General features: G+C 34.7%; 1 long non-coding RNA gene across 1 annotated transcript; it reads left to right on the forward strand.

Moving 5' to 3' along the window:
- The first annotated feature begins 503 nt into the window (after positions 1-503).
- LOC120129757 lies at positions 504-9,800 on the forward strand. The gene is made up of 3 exons (XR_005516783.1): positions 504-612; positions 7,290-7,294; positions 9,789-9,800. It is a non-coding gene; the product is annotated as an uncharacterized LOC120129757 (long non-coding RNA).
- The last annotated feature ends 15,516 nt before the right edge of the window (positions 9,801-25,316 follow it).

The raw sequence follows: 25,316 nt of genomic DNA on the forward strand, positions 1-25,316 counted from the left end.
AATCACTACTATTTCTGAAAAAGCAAAGCAATGCCTATAGATTCAAAAATTATACATAATTAAAATGAATGCATAGACCAAAAGGTTTAACAAACCTCAAATTAGTAGCTGCAAGAAAAAGAACAACAGCATGTGAAAGCCGAAGCGATGCAATGTGTATGTTTTGCAACTTGGGACAACTTCTGCCCATACCATCAACCATGGTTGTAAGATCAGTAGTATCATTTTCTTGGCGAGAAAAATCTAAGCATATCTCTTTCAAATTGGGACAGTTAAAAACCTACAATAGAAGAAACATATAAACCACAAATTCACTCGCACGCACCAAAAGGTTTGGACTTAAAAATACAAAAAGAACCCGATGAAAAAGTTACCATCTTAGAAATGGAATAGAGATCAGAAAGCCAGAGAGTAGATAGACTTGATGAAGAGAGGAAAAAGCCCCCCAAATTAGAACATCCTTCCACCTTAAGGCTCGTTAGACATCGTTTATCAGCATGGGACTTCAATCGAACCAATTCTGCTGAAAGAATCTCCACCTTTTCAGCATGGGTTTCAGCAATCTTGGTCGCATCATCAGCATGACTCAACGCTTGATTCTTTGCATCACAAGTTGCATAGAATTCCTGCTTCACCTTTTCAAGCTCCTCAGTGGTTGAGAGAAGCGCAGCCACATCCAAAGTATTCTGTTTCTTCATGGACTCGATCTCTTTCTCCCATTCAGCATCTTTCTTTCTAGCAGTTTCAATCCCCGCCTATTCCAACTCAAGAGCTCGGAATTTCTCGATCTCAGAGCTCTCTTCAGCTCGCTTTTGTGCCACAACAGCCTCTCTAAGCTTTTCATTTGCTTAGAAGAGGGAAGAAGAGGGAAAACGAGGGAAACATAATTTTGGATATTGAGAGGGAGAGATTTTGGATGCTGAGTGGGGAAGAAGAGAGACCGAAAATAAATGAGGGAGGGTTTTGCCGGGAAGAGGCGGGAGAAATAAAGTGGTTACTTTTGGCGCCTATATTAATAAAATATTTTTAATTAATATTAAATAATTATATATTATAATTAATATTAATATTAACTTATATTACTATAATATAGTTTATAATTTGTAATTAATATTAATATAAAATATAGTATATAAAATTAATATTAATATAAACTATATGTTATAAATTATATAGTATAGTTTATAAACTATATATTATATTAATATAAATCATAGTTAAGATAATTAACATTAATATAAACTATATAGTACATTAATATAAACTGTAATTTATAAATTATATACAATAGGTTATAAAGTATAAAATATATAGTACATTAATATAAATTATTGTTTATAAACTATAGTTTACATATATAGTTTATATAACATATAAATAGATTGTATATATACATATACTATAGGTTATATATATATATATATATATATATATATATATATAGTTTATATATACTATACATAGTTTATACATACATATACTATAAGTTACATATATAGTTTACATGTATACATATATTATAGGTTGCATATATTAACTGTTGTTTATGTATAGGGTTTAGGGTTTAGGGTTTTATTAAATTATATACTTTATTACTTTATATAGTTTATGTATAGTATTTCTATAAACTATATATATATATATATATATATATATATATATATATATATATATATATATATATATATATATATATATATATATATATATATATATATATATATATATATATATATATATATCGTATAGATTACTTATATTAGTTATACATACATATATATACTATATTAATATAATTTATAATTTATAAACTATATATTTTTTTATAGTTTATACATATATAGTTTATATATATAGTTCATATAAACATAATTTATATATATAGCTAATAAATATTATATAGTTTATATTATAAATATAGTTTATATATAAACTTATATTATATATATATTATAATTTTGTTTTCAATTTTTTAAATATAGTGTATATAGTTCATATGTAAATATCAACTATAGTTTATATGTAAACTATAGTTAGTATATAAACTATATAGTTTATATGTAAACTATAGTTCATATATAAATATCAACTATATTATATATATAGTTCATATGTAAACTGAATAGTTTATATATATAGTTCATATGTAAACTGAATAGTTTATATAGTTTATATATATAGTTCATATGTAAACTATAGTTCATATATATAGTATATACTATATAAACAGTTTATATAGTTCACTGATAAACTATATATATAGGTCATACATAAACTATACAGTTTACATAGTTTATATAGTTTATACATACAGTTCATATGTAAATTATATAGTATATATAGTTTACATATAATATAACTTAGTTTATATTGTTTATATATAGTTTAAATACTACTATCTATAAACTATATAATTTATATATAATTCCATAAATTAACCTGAAATCATAAACCCTAAACCTTAAACCATATATACCATATATATATACATTAATTGGCTCATAGTTATCACTTATTTATATTTTTTACTTGGCCCATAACTTTTTAAATGTGTATAATTTAGTACTTTTTGTATTAATTTAAATCTCACAATTTAAAATTATTTCGATTTGATCCCTTTGTGTTGTTTAATTTATTTAAATTTTTATTTGTAATTTCATTTTTGTTCAATTTAGTCCTCCAAACTATATTTGCATCTGAAATTGACACATACTTATTACTTATTTATATTTTTAATTGGCCCATAACTTTTTAAATGGGTATAATTTAGTACTTTTTGTATTAATTTCAACCTAACAATTTAAAATTATTTCGATTTGATCCCTCATCAATGTGTGTTGTTTAATTTATTTAAATTTTAATTTGTAATTTCATATTTGTTCAATTTAATTCTTAAATTTGTATTTTTTCATAAAATTGAACCATGATTATTTATATTCTTAGTAATTTACTCTAAATCATATACAATTACAAATTGCAATTTAACGTTCGCGAAAGACGAAAATAATTAATCCAAACATAAAAATTAACTCGATTTGAACTCAATCTGTATATGATAGAGATCCGACTTGAATTTTATCTGTTAATGATGTTACCCGATCTGAACGAGATCCGCCTGAAGTCCATCCGAACCTGAATTAACATGTTTTTTAACTGCTCCAGACCTGAACTATTTTGACCTGAACTGGCATCGATCCGAACTGAAATTAACCCAAACTGTACATGGTGTCAAATCAACCTGAAAATGACCCGACCTGATTTGACCTGGACCCGACCTGATCCGAGTCGAAGCATCAAATTTATCTGACCTGTCTTGTATCCGATTTTACCCGACCTGACAGGATCCGACTGAAACCTGAACGATTACCCGATTTTACATCCCTAAATATAAAGGACATATGTTGTTATAAAAGCAACGATATCTTCCTTGATCTCAAGACTAATAAGTTGTTCGTCAATGAAAAACTTCAGTTTTTGGTTCAAGGACAAAGGGATCGCTCCTGTAGAATGGATGCACGATCTTCCAAGCAGACAATTATAAGTCATATGGATGTCGATTACCATAAAATCAATGTTATAGATTGTAGGTCCTATCAATAGTAGTGTAGACGCCCGTTTTTGTCCGGGTCTTTTATATTGATTTTTTTTATTTTTTATTTTATTATTATTATTATTATTATTATTATTATTACTAATTACAATTTACGTCTTGCAGGCCAATCTTGAGGCCCAAACCTGAAGCCCAACCAGTTTACAAGTACCCAACCCTAATCAAATCCCGAAGCCCAAACCAGAAGCCCACTGGAACCCAAATCACTGGCCTAATCCAGTAGATAACCTAAACCCTAAACCAAGTGAGCAGCCACGCCGCCTCTTCCAATCCCCAGCCGCACGTTGATCTTCACCGGTCATTCCTGAGCCGCGTGAGTTGCTATCGAGCCAACCCAAGCCACCGAGCATCTCTCAAGTCAAGTTCATCATCAACAGTGGATGAAAAATAATCCATCAGTCAGTGATTCAAAGAAAAAATCAAATAAAATCAAGCAAGTACACAAGAAATCCCGAAAAATCGGGATGTAATCATGCAAAGTCAGTGAGACCCATCCCCTATTTTTCCTAGATATCATCATCATCTCACCAGAAATCCACATGCAAGCAAACATAAAAGACCAAAGAAGAGAAAATGGAGAGGGGTCGGTGAAAAAAAAAACACAGAGAACATTTAAAAAAAAAGGAAGCATCCATTCGAACCAAATAAAAGAGAGATAGAGTGAGAATCTTACCCTTTTTTCGACCACCACCGTTGCTTCATCGGAGCCAAGCGTCCCTCACCGAAGGTAAAAAAAAACTTGTCTATTTTCTGGGGCTTGTTGGGTTCGAAATTAAAGGGTTTATCTGGGTATTAGGTCAGCGTAGTGGGTAGCTCTAAGGGCGTAGAGAACCTTCTCTGGGTTTGGGTTACTCCCCGTGGCCACCGTTCTACGTTGGCCGGGGAGTTAGGGCCTCTGTTTTAGGCGAAGGGAGAAGGAAATATGAGAAGGGAGAGGGATAGCCAAACGGCTGAGGAAATTGGGGAGCTAGCAAATGATTTTAGGGTTTCAAAATAACCCTTAAAAGGGTTATATTTCAGACGTCGAGCGACGTCGTTTTAAAGCAAGAGGGAGATCGAGTGATGGGATTAAGGGCTAATAGCATATTTGGTCCTCTTACCTCTGTAATCTTGCACGCATGTTCTTAACATTTATGGGTAAATCACAGTTAAGGTCCCTGTAGCTTGTGTAATGGTTGTAATCTTACCACTTTAATGAAATTTCATCATTTCATTTTGAGCTTTTATTTTATTTTTGTTACATCTTCGTCATTATTTGCTTTTAAATATTTATGTGGTTATATTTGTGTTTGAGCTATCAAACTTTAATTTATTTATACATGTGCATTATAGTTTATTGTTGGTTCATTTTAGTCACTATTTACTATGTAAAAGAAATACATGTTTCATTTATGTTTATAATCCATGTGTTTTGATTCTGAATGCATTTTGATCACTACTTTTATATATTGGGTTAAAAGCTGAATATGGCTTGCTTGTTTTACTTTCATTTTATTTTAGTCCTTAATAATATTTTTGAGTTATTTTGGTTTCTAGTATTTGTATTTTTAATGTTTTATATTTGGGTTCTGTTTGTTTTGTAATGGCTGTTTAGTCCTTTAGTTTTGGTTTTTGGCATTTTGGTCCTTTAACTTTCTGTTATTGATTTTAGTATTTTAAATTCATGTTTTTGCTGATTAGCCCTTGAAGATTCTGTTTTTACTGTTTTAGTTTCCAAAATTCAATTTTTCCATTTTGGTTTCTAAAGTTTCTATTATATCTATTTTGGTCCTTTATCTTCCTGTATTTTTGCAGTTTAGTCCCTAATATTCTTTTGTCGTTTTAGCCCTTTTAATTTCCGTTAATTACATTTTAGTACCTTAAATGATTTATTTTGGTATTTTAGTTTGGTTTGTAATATTTAATTGTTTGCATTTCAATCCTTTATGCATATATAGTAAATGTTCTTATTTAATATTGTAAATATTTTATTTGTCATTTGCAAGCATATTTGTTTCTATTTTATTTCCTTAGTTGTTAATTTCATTCAAATATTTTTCAAGAATATGAATTTGTAGAATGGGGTGGAAAGCACCACTTGATCGAAGTGATGCAATCCTATACGACGTTCAAACATAATATGATAAAAAAAATGCAAATTCTTCCTTTTACAAGCTTATAGAAATTATTTTTATTGTTATTCTATTTTTTGTTAATTTATTTGATGTTCATATTGTTTAATATTTAAATTTTAATCTTTATTATTATTTCTTCATTGAATCTTAATATGAGTGATGTATGTTTTGGAAAAATAAAATATGATGCATTTTATGTCAATTTTCGACATTATTTTTTTAATTTAAAGAGAAAATATTCTTTACAAGTAAGAAATAGACGAGGTAGCTTTCCCGGCGGAGGATTGCAAATCTCGGGATTTCTTATCGAGAAAAGGGTTTTTTTATTTTATTTTAACTAATATTCAATAAATAGATCATAATTTATTTATTATTCTATTTTTATATTTTTTATTGTATTAATGGTTGTTATGTTAATATTAACGATACATGTTTTAGATAAATTAAGCATATTTTATTTTCTACTCATGTCGATATTATTTAGTGGTAATTCAAAGATAGAATATACTTTATAGATAAGAAATAGATGAGATAGCTTTCCCGTTGGAGGATTGCAAATCTTGAGAAGTATTTCTATTATTTTAACAAATATTCAATAAATAGATCATATTTTTACTTCTGATTCAAACTTTAAGTTCTACCATTTATGACTATATATAAGTGATACAATACCAATTTTGGGCGCTGTGGGGTGTTTACCCTTCCTCACACGTAACCGACTCCCGAATCCATTAAATTGAATCTTTGGTAAACGCATACCATCTTTGTCTTAAAAAACTATTTTTCTTAAAATTGTTTTTAAAAGATATTTTTAGGTATTCGACCCACCTAACCTAAAGGTCGATGGCGACTCTTTTCTATATTTATTCAAATCAATTCCAAAATCACCAAATTTTCCAAATTAAAGTCATAATTGTTTTTAAAAATAATATTTAATTGTTTTAAAAAAAAATGGTTATGACAGCTTGGCGACACTGCTGGGGACACTAGAGAGTCAGGCTGTCGGTTGCTTATATATGGTCGTTATGGTGGAAATTATAAGTTTGAATCTTTAGTAAAACTATGATCTATGTATTGAATTTTTATTTATTATTTTATCTCTTTATTTTTATATACTAACATTTTAATTGTTTTCATTTTTTTTCAGATATTTCTTAGTTCTCGTTGAGTGTTATCTTTTTATTTTCCCTGTTTTTGAGTCAAAGGTTTGTTTGTTTCTCCTCACACACATCACTTTCATTAGCATAACATGAGCTCTAGACATGAGCTTCGATCCAAATTAGTTAGGGTGATTGCTTTACTCTCGTAAGAATTTATTCTTCGTATGAGTTTTAGCAAATAACCCATGGGATACATACCTTATACCTTCGTAGGAATTTATTCCTCGTATGGGTACAAGGCAGTGAATCCCCTCGAATTGAACTCGGTCCGTTTGAAACCTGTAATGGGTGAGGATTGAGGGTTTGGCAGCCCAAGGGGGCACTAACATCAAGGACAATTCGAGTCCCTTTTTCCTGTTAGAGCCGAAACCATGCATATAATGAACCATAGAACGGTCACACTAGGTAGAGTCATACTGAACCTCTGTCCGTCAATAGGTACCCAAAATAGGCGTACACAATGGAGAAACCTACTCTAACCTTTTTATTTTTATTTTATTTATTTATTTTTGAGTGTGTAGAATAGATTTATTCTTTTAAAGCATGTGAAATAGAATTTAGGTGCAGTTAGAATTTAATTAAATAAATTTAGGAGGGTAGAAAGCATGTTTGGGTAGGCCCTTTTTGAGGAATATTATTCGGGTAGATAATACATAAAGGGAGTAGATTTATTTCCCGTTTTACATATCTTTTTAGGTTAAATTTATACAATTGTTTTAACTAACTGTTTTGTTTGTTTTGTTTGTTTTTTTCATACTGCATAGACATATCATTAGAAAAGGCGATTGATCTGTGAGTATCGATAAAGTGGAAAGACTTTCACGATGGAAAGGAGTTTCCTAAACAAAGAAGTGAATCCAGCAGATGTAAGGAACTGGTCCGAAGCCAAGCAGAAAGAGCAGGGAGATAGTCTATCAGGGAACTACGTGTCAGATCTGTCTGATTATACACCAGCTTCTTTAAAACAGAATGAGCTTCAGGGATTGAAAACAATTTGGGAAAGTTGGAATCTTATTGAGAGGCAAGCTTTTCAGCAGAGTTATGGAGATATATTTCATCTGATATACGTGAAGGTAGATCCGGTTCTCATGCGAAGCATAATACAGTTTTGGAATCCGGCCTATAGTTGTTTCACATTCAACCGAGAGGACATGACTCCAACCCTCGAGGAATACCAATTTCTGTTGAATTTGCCAAGCGTTAAAGTGGACAAAGTTTACTCCCGATCGATAAAAGGGCCTTCTTTTAAGTCAAAGCTTGCAAAGATCTCGGGCACAAGCGACAAATGGGTAAATGATCGCTTGCAACGCAAGGGAGAAAGTGAGGGAGTGCCGTGGTCTCACTTACAAAAGATAGCTGAAGCACACGTAGATGAAAACGTGCGTAGAGATGTATTTGCTTTGGGTATATATGGTTTGGTAATCTTTCCAAAATATTTGGGGCTGATCGAGCTAGCAGTAGTCGATTTGGTTGAGAAGTTAGGAAGAGAGGTGAATCCAGTTCATGCGATTCTTGTTGAAACTTTCCGATCTTTGAATATATGTAGAAGGTTGGGGGGAGGTCGTTTTATGGGCTGTGCTCAATTGCTTACTGTGTGGATCAGAAGCCATTTCTGGAAGGAAGAAAAAGTCAACTATAATCGTTTTTTGAAAGATTATTCTCCTGTTGCTGAGTACCTTACGAAGGAGTGGCCTGAAGTATCTCAGAAAGATCAATGGATTGATTTCTTCCGGAATCTACAGAGTCAAAACATAGCATGGCAAACACCGTGGCTGATGCATACGCAAATCTTGTTCAAGTGTGGAGATTTGGACTGGATTATATTACTGGGACTATGGGGAGGAGTGGGATACGCTCCTTTGTTGATATTGAGACAGTACGGTGCCCGACAGTTTGTTCTTGTGACTCATGGGTTGACTGATGCTGAATTTGATTATAAAGAAGGCAATTATAGAAAGAAAATCAAAGATGTGGCTGATTCTTGGAGAATGACTTTTAGGACTAAAGTAATTGGAGCGGATGTTATCTTGACGCCTGATTATGAAGCCTGGAGAATCAGGAGGGTAAATGATAAGATACCTTTAACATCTGGAGAGGGATCAAGGTCAATAGAAGAACAAATCAGAAATATCCCTTCGAATTTGGAAATCCAAAGAATTGAGTTTGAAATGGAAAAGGCTAAAGATTCCAAGAAAATAGAAGAGATGGAGAGAGAAAACTTCATGTTGACTATCGAGGCTGAATTTCATGCCAGACAGTTTATAATGATGAGAGAACGGAAAGAGGAGGTGGAAGCCGATTTAGAAGACTTAAAAAAGGATTATCAAATGGTGCAGCAAGTGAGAAAGAGACTTGGATCCAGAGAATTAGCAGCTGCAAGACGGCGAATCAAAAGTCTGGAAATTGAGAACAAGTGTCAGATCAAGAAGATAGAAGATGGAAAAGCAAAAGTATGCGAGCTAGAGGCCGATAAAAAGGAATTGATCAAGCAGTATAAAGCTGAGGCTCGTAGAGCTCAAAAACTCCAGGAAGAAAGAGAAGTCAGCTTGAAAGAATTAGAAGAAGAAAAGAATCAAGTCCAGGGGTTAAAAACTGAGATGAATAGTATAATTGAGGACTTTGAGGACAAAGATCGAAGAATTTTAGAGCTTGAAGAAGAAAGAAAGCAAAAGAAAGAAGAGATGTGGTCTGAGAGACAGGGATGGAATCGAATCCTAGATAGAAAGCAGGCAGAGATTGGATCGTGGATGCAGAGATTCTCTACAAAAAGTCAGCAAGTAGATGAGCTCACGGGAGAAATGGGAGAATTACAGATGAGATTCGAACATGAGATGAACCAATCTCGAGCTATGAATGATGAGCTCAAAAGTCATGTATCGAACCTTGAGCAATCCCTTCTGCAAGTGCAAGTTCCTCCTGTTTCAGTGGACCTAAGAGTTGCTCTCGAAGAAAACAAATCCTTCCAGAAGGAAATCAGAGAATTGAAAGGTGAACTCCAGAAATGTCGAATTCATATTACCAGTCTAGAAAAAGAAATCAAACGCATCAATAAGGGATGGGAAAATACATATGAGCATTATCGATCCTTGGTAGAAGAACGCGAGCGCATGATGGGGGAAGCTATTGCTCAAATGGGTGAAGTGGCTCGGTACATGAACGAATTAGCCAATAGAGCGGAGATCATCCAACTGTGCACAAATCCGGTTTCTGAATATACAAGGGAGATCATCGCCATTATGAATGAAATTGTAGAGCTGAGTCTGAGGGCTAGGCCTTATATGTAATAGAACTCCTTTGTAATGAGTGAAACTTTTTATCCAATGAAAGTATTTCCGAATGGTTACTGCTTGGGTCAACGCCTTTTATTTGCATTTCATACTTGCATCATTCATTATGCATAAGTAAATTCGTCATTTATAATGCATCACCAATAAAATGTATCATTTATAGCACATTACCAATAATATGCATTCGAATTAAAAAAAAAACAATAAAATTAATTTCCGAAGGGTTATGTGACAGACGATTCTGGCAAGTAAAAACTCCAATCCTTATCACACGCGAGGTAGAGCCATGGATGCCAAGCTTGATCAATTAAAGAAAGAAATGCAAGAAGATTTACTAAGAATACAACAAGAATGGCAGGCAAAGATGGATCAGTCACAAAAGTCAATTATAGATCAAATCCTGCAAAGCCAGGCTAATATGATGAATGAGATGATGACCAAGATGTCTGGGTTACGTACTGAAACAGTTAAAGAACCAAGCACTGCCCCTGTTGAAGTTTCTAGGCAGGAGTCTACCCCGAGACTAGTTATCTCACCTGAAAAGCTAGTTGAGCATCCTGCAGGGTCTTCAGCGGTAAAGGTTCAAATGGCCACGACTAACCCTCAAAACAGTCCTTATGAGTATATTGATGTAGATCCTGAGGAAATGGAGAAACCTAAAACGGAAGTACCAGAGCATTTAAAGGACTGGTGCAAAGGGTTTTTTAAAGAAATGGGAAAGCAGGGCTCTCAAGACGGAATGAATGCAGAGGAATTAAGTCTTGTGCCAGACTTAGTATTACCACCAAAGTTCAAAATGCCGGAATTTGAAAAGTATGATGGAAAAACTTGTCATGTTGCTCACTTGACCATGTTTTGTCGAATAATGACAGGATTTGTGAAGGATGATGGGCTATTAATTCATTGTTTCCAGGCCACCTTGACGGGGTCAGCTGTCAGATGGTATAACCAATTAACCCGAGCTAAAATAGGGTCTTGGAAGGATTTGGCCAATGCGTTTAAAGAACAGTATCAACACGTTACCGACATGATGCCTGATCGTGTTACTCTCCAAAATATGGAGATGAAGCATAATGAGACCTTCCGACAATACGCTCAGCGTTGGAGGGATATTGCTGCTCAAGTGCACCCACCACTTATTGAGAGGGAGTTTATAACCATGTTTATAGATACGTTAAAATCTCCTTATATTGATCATATGTTAGGAGTGGCAACTAAGAGCTTCTCTGATATCGTGATGTGCGGAGAGATGATCGAGAGAGCATTAAAGAAGGGGCAGATTGTCGGTAGCCAAACTCCTGCAAAGAAACCCTATGTGAAAAGGAAAGAATGAGAGGTGAATAATGTAAATTTCTCTGTGAGTAAGCCGAAGATGGGAAATTCTTCTTCATCCCAAGGAGAGACTAAGCGCGAGCATAACAATGAAAGGATGACGTTCACTCCCATACCAATGACTTACAGTGAGCTCTTCCATGGATTAGTCCAAGCTCACGTAGTGTCACCAAAATTCATTGATCCAATTAAACCACCTTATCCAAAATGGTTCAATGAAAATGAGACATGCGAATATCATGCAAATCTCAAAGGACATAACATTGAAAAGTGTCTCGCTTTCAAAAGAGTGGTTGAAGATCTGATCAAGAGAAAGGTTGTGTCCTTTAATGATTCTGAAGCACCCTGTGTTGCTGCAAACCCACTTCCAAATCATCAGAATCAGGGAGTGAACGCTATTGAGAAAAATCAGAAAATTAAAAGGAGAATTGAAGAAATAAGAACACCACTGAAATGGGTATATGCTCAAATAAAGGAGAGAGGGTTGTTGAGCCCTAGAAATGAATGCTCAACGGAAAAGACAGAAAACTTTTGTGAATACCATGGTGAAAATGGTCATCAAATTCAGGACTGTCAAGAATTCAGGCAAATAGTCCAAGAATTAATGAACAAGCAGGAGTTGCAGTTCTATGAAGAAAGAATGAGTGAGAATGAAAGATATATCTGCGCTTCTGAAGAAAATTCAAGGGAAGCTGAAAAGAATTTAAAAAAGCATGTCCTGGTCATATCGAAACCAAATTACGAGGCCAGCAGTGGAAGTATAACATCTAGGGTGGTAATCAAAACCCCTGCGCCTTTTGCCTACAAGAGTAACAAGAGTGTTCCCTGGGACTATACATGCCAAATTAATACTCCTGAGAGTAAGGAGGAAGAGGTTGCTGAAGTTGGATTTTTCACCAGGAGTGAAAGATGATATGCTCCTGGAAAGGCTGATAAAGCAAGAGATGTGGTTATTAAAGATCCTGATGATAAATTGAATGAGCCTGTTAAGATTGAGGAGGCTCAGGAATTTTTAAAGTTTCTGAAACACAGCGAGTATAACATTGTGGAACAGCTTCATAAGACCCCAGCACGGATTTCAATGTTATCTCTACTGTTGCTTTCAGAAGTACATCGAAATACTCTGATCAAAGTGCTGAATGAAACTTTTGTAGGGAAGGATATACCAGTGGAACGTGTGGACAGGATGGTAAACCATATTAATGCAGATAATTTCATTTATTTTTATGATGATGAAATACCTGAAGAAGGAAAAGGCAGGGGCAAGGCTTTACACATTACGGCTCATTGCAAGGGAGTCATCGTCTCAGGGGTGTTAATTGACAACGGATCGGCCTTGAATGTTATGCCATTCGCCACTCTAAATAGACTTCCTGTGGATGTATCACAAATGAGGGTTTGTGGCAATGCTGTAAGGGCATTTGATGGGACAGAACGCAAGATAATGGGGAAGATGATTATCCCTCTCAGAATTGGCCCTACAACATTTGAAGTGGATTTTGTTGTCATGGATATTCATCCGAGTTATAGTTGCTTGTTAGGGAGACCTTGGATTCACATGGCTGGGGCAGTTCCTTCCTCCCTTCACCAAAAGCTCCGATTCATTGGTGATGGGAAGCTGGTGACCATCAAAGCGGAAGAAGACATCATTGCCTCTATCACTACAGATGCACCATATGTAGGGGTAGATGAAAATGCACTAGAGTCCTCTTTCCAGTCCTTGGAATTTGTTAATGCTACTTTTATCTCTGAAGGCAAAATAATTCCCATTCCTCATCTTTCAAAAAATACAAAGATGCAATTAAAGGAGACATTAGCTAGAGGAGCAAAGGTAGGGAAAGGCTTGGGAAAGAAACTGCAAGGCATCACTGAAGGGCCGGCTCCAGTTCCTAAAAGAAATTATTTTGGTCTCGGATACAAACCAACGTACCATGATAAAGTCAAGGATGCACAAAAGCTTAAGGAAAAGAGGAATGCAAGAGTAAAGGGAGAAGATCTTGTTTGGGGACCCATGGTCATTCCGCCTCTCTCCAAATCTTTTGTGTCTGGAGGATTTGTGATTGACACGCTGAAACAGTCAGGGGATATTGAAGATACAGAATTTGTTGAAGATTTATTGGGAAGCCTGAGCATCAACGTTGTCACAGAAGATTCTACTGGAGAGTGTTCATTGGCATCAATCCGTCCGTGTCCTCCTGGCTATGTTTTGAACAATTACACTGTTGAAGAACTCCCTGTGTTCTATAAGCACTTTTCAAAGTAATGCATAATAACAAATCTGTCTCCTTTTGACCCAAATATAATAGGGCTTTTGTAAAAGGACAAATTGTTATTTGTCATTGCTTTAATGAAACAGTGTTCTTCTTTCATTCTAATCTTAGCAAGTATTTTATTCATCTCTTGAGTATTCTTTATTCTTTATTGATAATTATTCTCTTGATAAATATTAGATAAAATTTTTGTCCACAACCAAATATACTCCTTTTTGATTCGCAGGTCTTCAGATATCAACTGTTCGAGTAATGATACTTTTGAACCACAAATTGATTTTAAAAATGACATGTGTCTCGAAGAATCTGAGGGTTATAAAGATGAAGAGGAATGTGAGTTAAAATCTGAGCTTGTTAGAATGATGGAGCAAGAAGATAGACAAATATTGCCCCACAAAGAGACAACTGAAACAATAAATTTGGGAACAGAAGAGGATATAAAAGAAGTTAAAATTGGCACTTCACTCTCACCAAAAATAAGAGATGGTCTTATAAGCCTTCTTCGGGAATATAGGGATGTGTTTGCTTGGTCTTATCAAGATATGCCGGGGTTGGAGACTGACATCGTGATGCACAAGCTACCAATAAAGCCGGAATGCAAGCCTGTTCAACAAAAACTTCGAAGAATGAGACCAGATATGATATTAAAAATCAAGGAAGAAGTGAAGAAACAATTCGATGTTGGATTTTTACAAGTGGCTAAGTACCCTGAATGGGTAGCAAACATAGTACCAGTTCCAAAGAAAGATGGCAAAGTTCGGATGTGTGTTGTTACCGGGATCTCAATCGAGCGAGCCCCAAAGATAATTTTCCACTCCCACATATCGATACTTTGGTTGAAAATACGGCTGGTCATGCTCTTTTCTCTTTCATGGATGGTTTCTCAGGTTACAATCAAATTAAGATGGACCCAGAAGATATGGAAAAGACAACTTTTGTGACAATGTGGGGTACATTTTGTTACAAGGTGATGCCCTTCGGACTTAAGAACGCCGGGGCAACATATCAAAGAGCAATGGTTACGTTGTTCCACGATATGATGCACAAGGAGATAGAAGTGTACGTGGATGATATGATTGCTAAATCACAAACCGAAGAAGAACATGTAAAAGTCTTAAGGAAGCTATTTTTAAGATTAAGAAAATACCAGCTCAAGCTTAACCCAACCAAGTGCACATTTGGAGCTACTTCAGGGAAGTTATTGGGATTTGTAGTCAGTGAGAATGGGATAGAAATAGATCCTGATAAAGTCAAAGCAATTTTGGAATTACCTCCCCTTAGAACGCAAAAAGAAGTACGAGGTTTTCTGGGGAGGTTAAATTATATTGCCAGATTCATCTCTCAGTTGACCGAGAAATGTGATCCAATATTCCGATTACTGAGAAAGCGAAACCCAGGAGAATGGGATGATAGTTGCCAAGAATGCTTCGATAGAATTAAGGGTTACTTAATTAATGCTCCTGTCTTGATGCCACCAATCCCAAACAAACCATTGATTTTATATTTGACTGTCTTTGAGAAGTCAATGGGATATGTGTTGGCCCAACATGACGAAACTGGAAGAAGAGAACGAGCTATTTACTATCTCAGTAAGAAATTCACTGACTGTGAGACTCGATACTCCTCTATCGAAAAGCTGTGTTGTGCTTTAGTATGGACTACTAAGAGGCTGAGACAGTATTTGTTGTATCATACTACCTGGTTGATATCAAGACTGGATCCGTTAAAGTACCTTATGGAATCAACAGCTCTAACTGGAAGGATGGCGAGATGGCAAATGTTGTTGTCCGAATTTGATATAGTCTACATGAACCAGAAATCAGTTAAAGGGAGTGCTATTGCAGATTTCCTGGCAAGCAGAGCATTAGAAGACTATGAGCCAGTAAAATTTGATTTTCCGAATGAGGACTTGATGAGTATATTTATTACTGAAGAAGATACTCCGAAAAATGAAGCATGGAAAATGAACTTCGATGGCGCTTCTAATGCTGTGGGACATGGAATTGGGGCAATACTAGTTTCACCTGAGGGAGATCATTATCCTTTTACTAGTAGGCTCGCCTTTGAATGCACTAACAATATGGCAGAGTATGAAGCATGTATCTTGGGTATTCAAGCTGCAATTGAGCGCAAAGTTAAAAGCCTAGAAGTATTCGGCGATTCTGCTCTGGTTATTTATCAGCTTCGCGGGGAATGGATGACTCGAGACTCCAAGTTGATAGAATACAAGAACTTGGTGATGGAGTTGATCAAAGAGTTTGAAGAAATTTCTTTTGCTTATCTTCCTCGTGAAGAAAATCAAATGGCAGATGCCTTGGCTACGTTAGCAGCTATGTTTAAGGCCGATGATCAATCTCGAATGATGCCTATTCGGATGAGTATAAGAGAAATGCCAGCTCATTGTTGCAACATAGAGGAAGAAGAGGATGATAGTCTCCCATGGTATTATGATATTCTCCAGTATGTGAAGTATCGGGCTTACCCAGCGGAGGCAACTGAGAATGATAAACGGACCTTAAGAATATTAGCAATGGGGTATGTCCTTGATGGAGATATATTGTATAAAAAGGGCAAAGATCAGGTGCTTTTGAGATGTGTGGATAGAATCGAGGCCAAGAAAATACTTGAGGAAGTCCATGAAGGAGTTTGTGGAACACATGCTAATGGATTCACAATGGTTAGAAAAATCATGAGGTTTGGGTACTATTGGTCCACTATGGAAGGAGATTGTATCAGATTTGCTCGAAGATGTCATAAATGCCAGATTCATGATAACCAAATACATGTTCCTCCTTCACCACTCCATGTAATGAACGCACCTTGGCCATTTTCAATGTGGGGCATCGATGTCATTGGGGCAATTTCACCGAAGGCCTCAAATGGACATCGTTTTATCTTAGTGGCTATAGACTACTTCACCAAATGGGTTGAAGCTGCCTCTTATGCTAATGTCACAAAAGGAGCAGTGTGCAGATTTCTAAAAAGAGAAATCATTTGTAGATATGGAACACCTGAAAGGATCATCACAGATAATGCATTGAATTTGAACAACGATTTAATGAAGGAAGTTTGCACAAAGTTAAAGATCAAACATCACAATTCGGCTCCTTATCGCCCAAAAAAGAATGGGGCAGTAGAGGCAGCGAATAAAAACATCAAGAAGATCATCACAAAAGCAACTGAAACATATAGAGATTGGCATGAGAAATTACCTTTTGCGTTGCTTGCTTATCGCACGTCTGTTCGTACATCTACTGGGGCAACACCATTCTCTTTGGTATATGGGATGGAAGCAGTTTTACCTGTTGAGGTGGAAATACCTTCTTTGAGAGTATTGATGGAGTTGAAACTGGGCGAGGCTGATTGGGTACAAAGTAGGTTTGATCAATTAAATTTGATTGAGGAGAAAAGGCTGAGAGCTATCTGCCATGGCCAAATGTACCAGAAAAGGATGATACGAGCATATGACAAGAAAGTCAGACCTCGAGAATTTCGTGAAGGCGATATGGTGCTAAAAAAGATCTTACCTATGCAAAAAGACTTTCGAGGGAAGTGGATGCCGAACTGGGAAGGTCCCTATGTTGTAAAAAAGGCATTCTCAGGAGGAGCTTTGGTGTTAACAGAAATGGATGGAGAAGATTTGCCTAATCCCGTGAATTCCGATTCGGTCAAACGATATTACACTTAAAAAAAAATTAAATAAAGGAGGGTTCAAGATGAAAACCCAAAATGGGCGTCTTGAAACCAAAGGAGGATTCGAGTTGAAAATCCGTAATGGACGGCTCGAATAGCCAGAAGTTGAAATGGCGGATTCCCTCGGAAGCCTGACAGTTCAGGGAAAGACTCTCATGCTCACACATCTTTTGTACGATCTGAATCTTCGAAACACATGTCAACTTTCAAGAAAGATTTGGGGTGAAGAAGCAAAAGGATTCAACATTTGATATTCACTATATTTGTCCTTTGATCTTCCTTTGTACTTACTTGTTTCTTGTCCCCAAAAGATTATAATTTCTCATTGTCTCTTTTCCATGAAACTTGTCAAATTTGATTCATTGTCCTTGTATATATTCACCAAATTATTGATTATTATGCCTTACTCTGAAAAGTGTCAGAGTATGGGGATTTTGAAACAGGTGTGCGCCAGAGAACACATACAAAGGCACGCTCCCATCAATCATTAAACAAATCATTGAGAAAAAAGAGGGTTTAAATCAAAGAAATCAGTTTCAACATAATCATACTTTTCCCAAGCAAAGAAGTCCCAATTTAAAGGCATGCAACAAGGAGAGGCCATTCTGAATGAATTTTCTTTGAAAAATCAATCAATGACCAAAGAATCAGAGAGGCAAGATAAACTCTCTCGGGGTAGATCGGAGGGACCAAGTCAAAGAATATTTAATGAGAGGTCAAGAAAGTAACCAGGCATGGATAAACGCATAAATATCACATGTTTCGATCAAAGAGTATGAGAGATTCTCAATGCCAGGAACGAACTGAGCATAACCCTTTAAACATGCATTTAGATCATTCTTAGAGCATATTGATAACATGAAATCATGGCATATGACCATTTTTACAGGATCTTCAAGACTTATTTCATTATTGAAGCAATGAATCAGTCAACATCAACTGACCAGACTTCCTCATCACGTAGGAGCCGTGTCAACATTAGGATAACCAGCCGTCCTCATCACGTAGGAACCGAGTTATCACCCTTCCTAAAGATGGCCAGAGTTCTTCATCATGTATGAACCATGTCATGTCATCTACCCTTAGACGACCAGACTTCCTCATCACGTAGGAGCCGTGTCAACCTTAGATAATCAGCCGTCCTCATTACGTAGGAACCTAGTTATCACCCTTCTTAAAGATGACCAGAACTCTTCATCGCGTACGAGCCGTGTCATCCCTTGACCAGATTTCCTCATCACGTAGGAATCGAGTTTCCCTTAGACGACCCGACCTCTTCATCATGTATGAGCAGTGTCGTCCCCAACAACCAGCATTATCCAATTTCTATGGAAAAGGGGAGAACCAGACAAAAACGTGTTGTCTTGTCGTCTTTGCCCTATTCTTGTTAACACAAGTATGTGCAAAGAGGGGCAGCTGTAGACACCCGTTTTTGTCCGAGTCTTTTATATTGATTTTTTTTATTTTTTATTTTATTATTATTATTATTATTATTATTATTATTACTAATTACAATTTTACGTCTTGCAGGCCAATCCTGAGGCCCAAACCTGAAGCCCAACCAGTTTACAAGTACCCAACCCTAATCAAATCCCGAAGCCCAAACCAGAAGCCCACTGGAACCCAAATCACTGGCCCAATCCAGTAGATAACCTAAACCCTAAACCAAGAGAGCAGCCACGCCGCCTCTTCCAATCCCCAGCCGTACGTTGATCTTCACCAGTCATTCCTGAGCCGCGTGAGTTGCTATCGAGCCAACCCAAGCCACCGAGCATCTCTCAAGTCAAGTTCATCATCAACAGTGGATGAAAAATAATCCATCAGTCAGTGATTCAAAGAAAAAATCAAATAAAATCAAGCAAGTACACAAGAAATCCCGAAAAATCGGGATGTAATCATGCAAAGTCAGTGAGACCCATCCCCTATTTTTCCTAGATATCATCATCATCTCACCAGAAATCCACATGCAAGCAAACATAAAAGACCAAAGAAGAGAAAATGGAGAGGGGTCGGTGAAAAAAAAAACACAGAGAACATTTAAAAAAAAAAAGGAAGCATCCATTCGAACCAAATAAAAGAGAGATAGAGTGAGAATCTTACCCTTTTTTCGACCACCACCGTTGCTTCATCGGAGCCATGCGTCCCTCACCGAAGGTAAAAAAAAAAACTTGTCTCTTTTCTGGGGCTTGTTGGGTTCGAAATTAAAGGGTTTATCTGGGTATTAGGTCAACGTAGTGGGTAGCTCTAAGGGCGTAGAGAACCTTCTCTGGGTTTGGGTTACTCCCCGTGGCCACCGTTCTACGTTGGCCGGGGTTAGGGCCTCTGTTTTAGGCGAAGGGAGAAGGAATATGAGAAGGGAGAGGGATAGCCAAACGGCTGAGGAAATTGGGGAGCTAGCAAATGATTTAGGGTTTCAAAATAACCCTTAAAAGGGTTATATTTCAGACGTCGAGCGACGTCGTTTTAAAGCAAGAGGGAGATCGAGTGATGGGATTAAGGGCTAATAGCATATTTGGTCCTCTTACCTCTGTAATCTTGCACGCATGTTCTTAACATTTATGGGTAAATCACAGTTAAGGTCCCTGTAGCTTGTAATGGTTGTAATCTTACCACTTTAATGAAATTTCATCATTTCATTTTGAGCTTTTATTTTATTTTTGTTACATTTTCGTCATTATTTGCTTTTAAATATTATGTGGTTATATTTGTGTTGAGCTATCAAACTTAATTTATTTATACATGTGCATTATAGTTATTGTTGGTTCATTTTAGTCACTATTTACTATGTAAAAGAAATACATGTTTCATTTATGTTTATAATCCATGTGTTTGATTCTGAATGCATTTGATCACTACTTTTATATATTGGTAAAAGCTGAATATGGCTTGCTTGTTTTACTTTCATTTATTTTAGTCCTTAATAATATTTTTGAGTTATTTGGTTTCTAGTATTTGTATTTTTAATGTTTTATATTTGGGTTCTGTTTGTTTTGTAATGGCTGTTTAGTCCTTTAGTTTCGGTTTTTGGCATTTTGGTCCTTTAACTTTCTGTTATTGATTTTAGTATTTTAAATTCCTGTTTTTGCTGATTAGCCCTTGAAGATTCTGTTTTTACTGTTTTAGTTCCCAAAATTCAATTTTTCCATTTTGGTTTCTAAAGTTTCTATTATATCTATTTTGGTCCTTTATCTTCCTGTATTTTTGTAGTTTAGTCCCTAATATTCTTTTGTCATTTTAGCCCTTTTAATTTCCGTTAATTACATTTTAGTACCTTAAATGATTTATTTTGGTATTTTAGTTTGGTTTGTAATATTTAATTGTTTGCATTTCAATCCTTTATGCATATATAGTAAATGTTCTTATTTAATATTGTAAATATTTTATTTGTCATTTGCAAGCATATTTGTTTCTATTTTATTTCCTTAGTTGTTAATTTCATTCAAATATTTTTCAAGAATATGAATTTGTAGAATGGGGTGGAAAGCACCACTTGATCGAAGTGATGCAATCCTATACGACGTTCAAACAGAATATGATAAATAAAAAAAATGCAAATTCTTCCTTTTACAAGCTTATAGAAATTATTTTATTGTTATTCTATTTTTTGTAATTTATTTGATGTTCATATGTTTAATATTTAAATTTTAATCTTTATTATTATTTCTTCATTGAATCTTAATATGAGTGATGTATGTTTTGGAAAAATAAAATATGATGCATTTTATGTCAATTTTCGACATTATTTTTTTAATTTAAAGAGAAAATATTCTTTACAAGTAAGAAATAGACGAGGTAGCTTTCCCGGCGGAGGATTGCAAATATCGGGATTTCTTATCGAGAAAAGGGTTTTTTTATTTTATTTTAACTAATATTCAATAAATAGATCATAATTTATTTATTATTCTATTTTTATATTTTTTATTGTATTAATGGTTGTTATGTTAATATTAACGATACATGTTTTAGATAAATTAAGCATATTTTATTTTCTACTCATTTCGATATTATTTAGTGGTAATTCAAAGATAGATACTTTATAGATAAGAAATAGAGATAGCTTCCCGTTGGAGGATTGCAAATCTTGAGATTTCTTACCAAGTGAAGTATTTCTATTATTTTAATAAATAGATCATATTTTTACTTCTGATTCAAACTTTAAGTTCTACCATTTATGACTATATATAAGTGATACAATACCAATTTTGGGCGTTGTGGGGTGTTTACCATTCCTCACACGTAACCGACTCCCGAATCCATTAAATTGAATCTTTGGTAAACGCAGACCATCTTTGTCTTAAAAAACTATTTTTCTTAAAATTGTTTTTAAAAGATATTTTTAGGTATTCGACCCACCTAACCTAAAGGTCGATGGCGACTCTTTTCTATATTTATTCAAATCAATTCCAAAATCACCAAATTATCCAAATTAAAGTCATAATTATTTTTAAAAATAATATTTAATTGTTTTAAAAAAAATGGTTATGACAAGTAGCACCTCAAATTTACCCAACATATGCTTTTAAGTTCAACCAGATGCCTTAATAACATTATGGTAAGCGTTCATGTGCGGCGTGTCCATAGACAATCTTTGTAGAGTTTCCATTGGCATCACGTTAAGTGCTGACCCATTATCGATAAGAACATCTAGCAAAACCTGGCCACGACAATGTGTGGTAATGTTTAAAGCTTTCATAGATCTAATTCCTCCTTCGGCATCTCATCATCAGTAAAAGAAATATAATTTTTGGAAGTTATGTGCCCCACAATCCAATCTAGCCTATTTACAGATATATCTTCGCGCACAAATGTCTAATTAAGAAATTTCATTAGAGCATTTTGGTGTACTTCTGAATTTATCAACATATCCAATATCAAGATCCATGCTTGTTAATTGTATAACTGCTCGACAGCACTATACTCACTGTGCTTTAAGCACTTAAGGAACTCTTTTGTCTGGCATCAGTTACTGGCTTATTTCCACTGTTGCCTTCTCCTTTGCCTTCAGTTTTTCTCCTTCCTTTAAGTTTAAGAGAGTAGCATCTCCTACTTATTGTGAAGTGACCTACTTCACTAGCTATCTTGACTGTTGGTTCTCTATCTGCTATTATTTTCACTTCTTCTATTACCTTCATTCATTCAACTGACCCTGGTATTTCAAGTAGTGATACATTAGATGTGTAGTTCCAAGAAACCTTTTAGGCATCCTTAAAACGAAACGGTGAGGGGGCTTTAATCCCAATATTTGGAGTTATTGATATTGGATTCAGTACTTTTGGTCTCACAATGATTATTACTATATTGCTTACTCTATATGAACTTGGAGCTTTCTAACATACATATGTCAACTTCCTTTCTTCCTTTATCTTTTCAAAGAATTATATTTCTTTAATATTCATCATGTCTTGAATCAAGTCCCTAAATTCAGGGCAAAATTGAATCTCATAACCCTCCTCCCAATGAAAATCACAATAGACTCCACACCCACAATACTTTAGCTAGGAATCTTGTTTGGTCAAACCAACCTCGAACAACTATTTGAGTACCCAACTTAGAGGAGATTTGATTTCTGAGACATCCATCTTCACTCTCATAGTATTATCCTCATGGATCACATTCACCCTTTGACCTTTATGATTCGACAATGGGTGAGTTGCCACGCCTAGTGAATTGAATTTCAGATTCCCTGTATTGATCAAGTTTTGCATAACCTTTTTGAAGGCTAAGGAATTATCAATAGAATGTCCTGTAATCTTGACATAATAGTCACAGTGTGGGTTTGCATCATACCAACGGTTATATGAAAGTTGGAGATGATTATACGATATGGTCGTACCATATCTACCTTTAGTAACAAGGCGTATATTTCAAAATATGGTACTAGCAAAGACGTGAAGGACAATCTCTCAGTTTCCCTCCTGGGTTATATAGACTCATTCTTATTTGGGTTTGTATCAATCCTCTCAACCCTTGGTCGCATAATTGTGACACTATTCATAGTGTTCTTGTTATAAATGCTTGTTATAACGCCTCAGAATTTCATGAAGGATTAAATTGGTAAATTAAATTATTATGAGGATAAGTTAGACAATTTCTATGTGTTGTGGGATTAAATTTAAAGTATGAGATGAATGTTTTATTTGCTAGAATTTGTTTTCGGGGAGAATAGTGACTAAATTGAAATAAAAGAATTAGACATCTCTAAGGTGAAAACAAGGGAAGAGTTTGACTTTTTAATTAATTATTATCCCCCAACATTATAAGATATTTTACTTGGGTGGATATGAATCATTAGATTAAATAGGGTTTTCCATATTCAATTTAGACCTTTTGATCTAAATGAAATGTGTGGTTGTTATTTATTAAGAAATAAGTTTGTTTGTAAATAAAGAGTTGGAGAAAAGATGAAAATAATTATTTATATCATTCTCCTTTAAGCCAACGGGTGATAGAAAGACAAGTATAAGAAGGAAGGTTAAAGTGAGTGTTGGGGGCATGAAAGAGCTCCATCTCGAGATTCTAGCAACAAGAGCGTTCGTGTTAATGGAAAATGGTAAAAGGTTTGGACTAAGTTAGTAAGCTCAAATTTAGGAAATTAAGGTGAATACCCCTCAGATTTCGAACAATTTCATGATTTTCATAATTTTGATGCCTTGTTGGTTATGCGTGGACAATTTATTAAGGTTCGAAAGTAATTCTAAAGAGCCTTATTTTTACTAATTTTTTTTTTTTACGTATAACCATTATGAGCATGCTTAGTTTACCTTATTATATGATAAGTTCATTACCGGAATTACATAATAAATTTAACCGGGGTAGTTTATGATGAATTCAATATCGAAAGTATGCGATGGAACTTGATTTTTAAGTTGAAACCTGAATTTTTAAGTTGGAACCTAAATTCTTTTTTAGTTGGAAACCTTAATTTTAAGGTTGCAAGCTAGATTTTAGGTTGCAACCCATATTTTCATATTACAAGAAATGTGATGTATCGTATAGGTTACACATCTAAAAATGAAAGTGGTGATGTATTGTATAGCATACACACTTGTAGTCACTCATTTTCGTCTGGGGTATTTTTAATATATATATAATATAATATTTTAAAAAACATTTTAAAAATATATATAATATATAGTTTTTGAAAACATTTATAATATATAGTTTTCGAAAACATTTTGAATATATATATATATATATATATATAATATAGGTTTTGAAAACATTTTGAAAATATATATATAATATATAGCTTTGAAAACATTTTGAATATATATATAATATATAGTTTTTGAAAATATTTTGAAATATATATATAATATATATAGTTTTGAAAACATTTTGAAAATATATATAATATATAATTTTAAGCATTTTTTAAAATATATCATATGTATAGATTTAGAAAACATTTTTTGAAAAATATTTTATATACTTTTTTATTATTTAATTATTTATTTTTTTATTTTTATTTTTTATTTTTTTTTATTTTTATTTAGGTCCAAGTCTAACAAGGATGTGAGGAAGCCCAACTGGGTAAGCTAGCCTAACCCATCAAGCAAACCTGGAGGCCCAATAGATTAGGGTTTTTCACATTTAGCTACAGCGCTGCACATATAGGAACCGTGCGATCAAAGCACGAATGAACGATCCAGATTGAAGCAAATTGAGGGTAATAAAACCCTAAAGAGATACATGGTTACGACGTTAGATCTGGACCGTTGGATCTGACCCAATCCAATGGTCGTGCAACCAAATTCTCAGTCAAAGAAGAACCGGTCGGCCGAGAAAATCAGGACTGCATCATCCCTGGATTCTCGGCCACGTGAACGACGGTAAGCTCGAAACAAGGG

This window comes from Hibiscus syriacus, unplaced genomic scaffold, assembly GCF_006381635.1.
Source record: "Hibiscus syriacus cultivar Baekdansim isolate YM2019G1 unplaced genomic scaffold, ASM638163v2 tig00110503_pilon, whole genome shotgun sequence".
In the NCBI taxonomy this organism is placed as follows: domain Eukaryota; kingdom Viridiplantae; phylum Streptophyta; class Magnoliopsida; order Malvales; family Malvaceae; genus Hibiscus; species Hibiscus syriacus.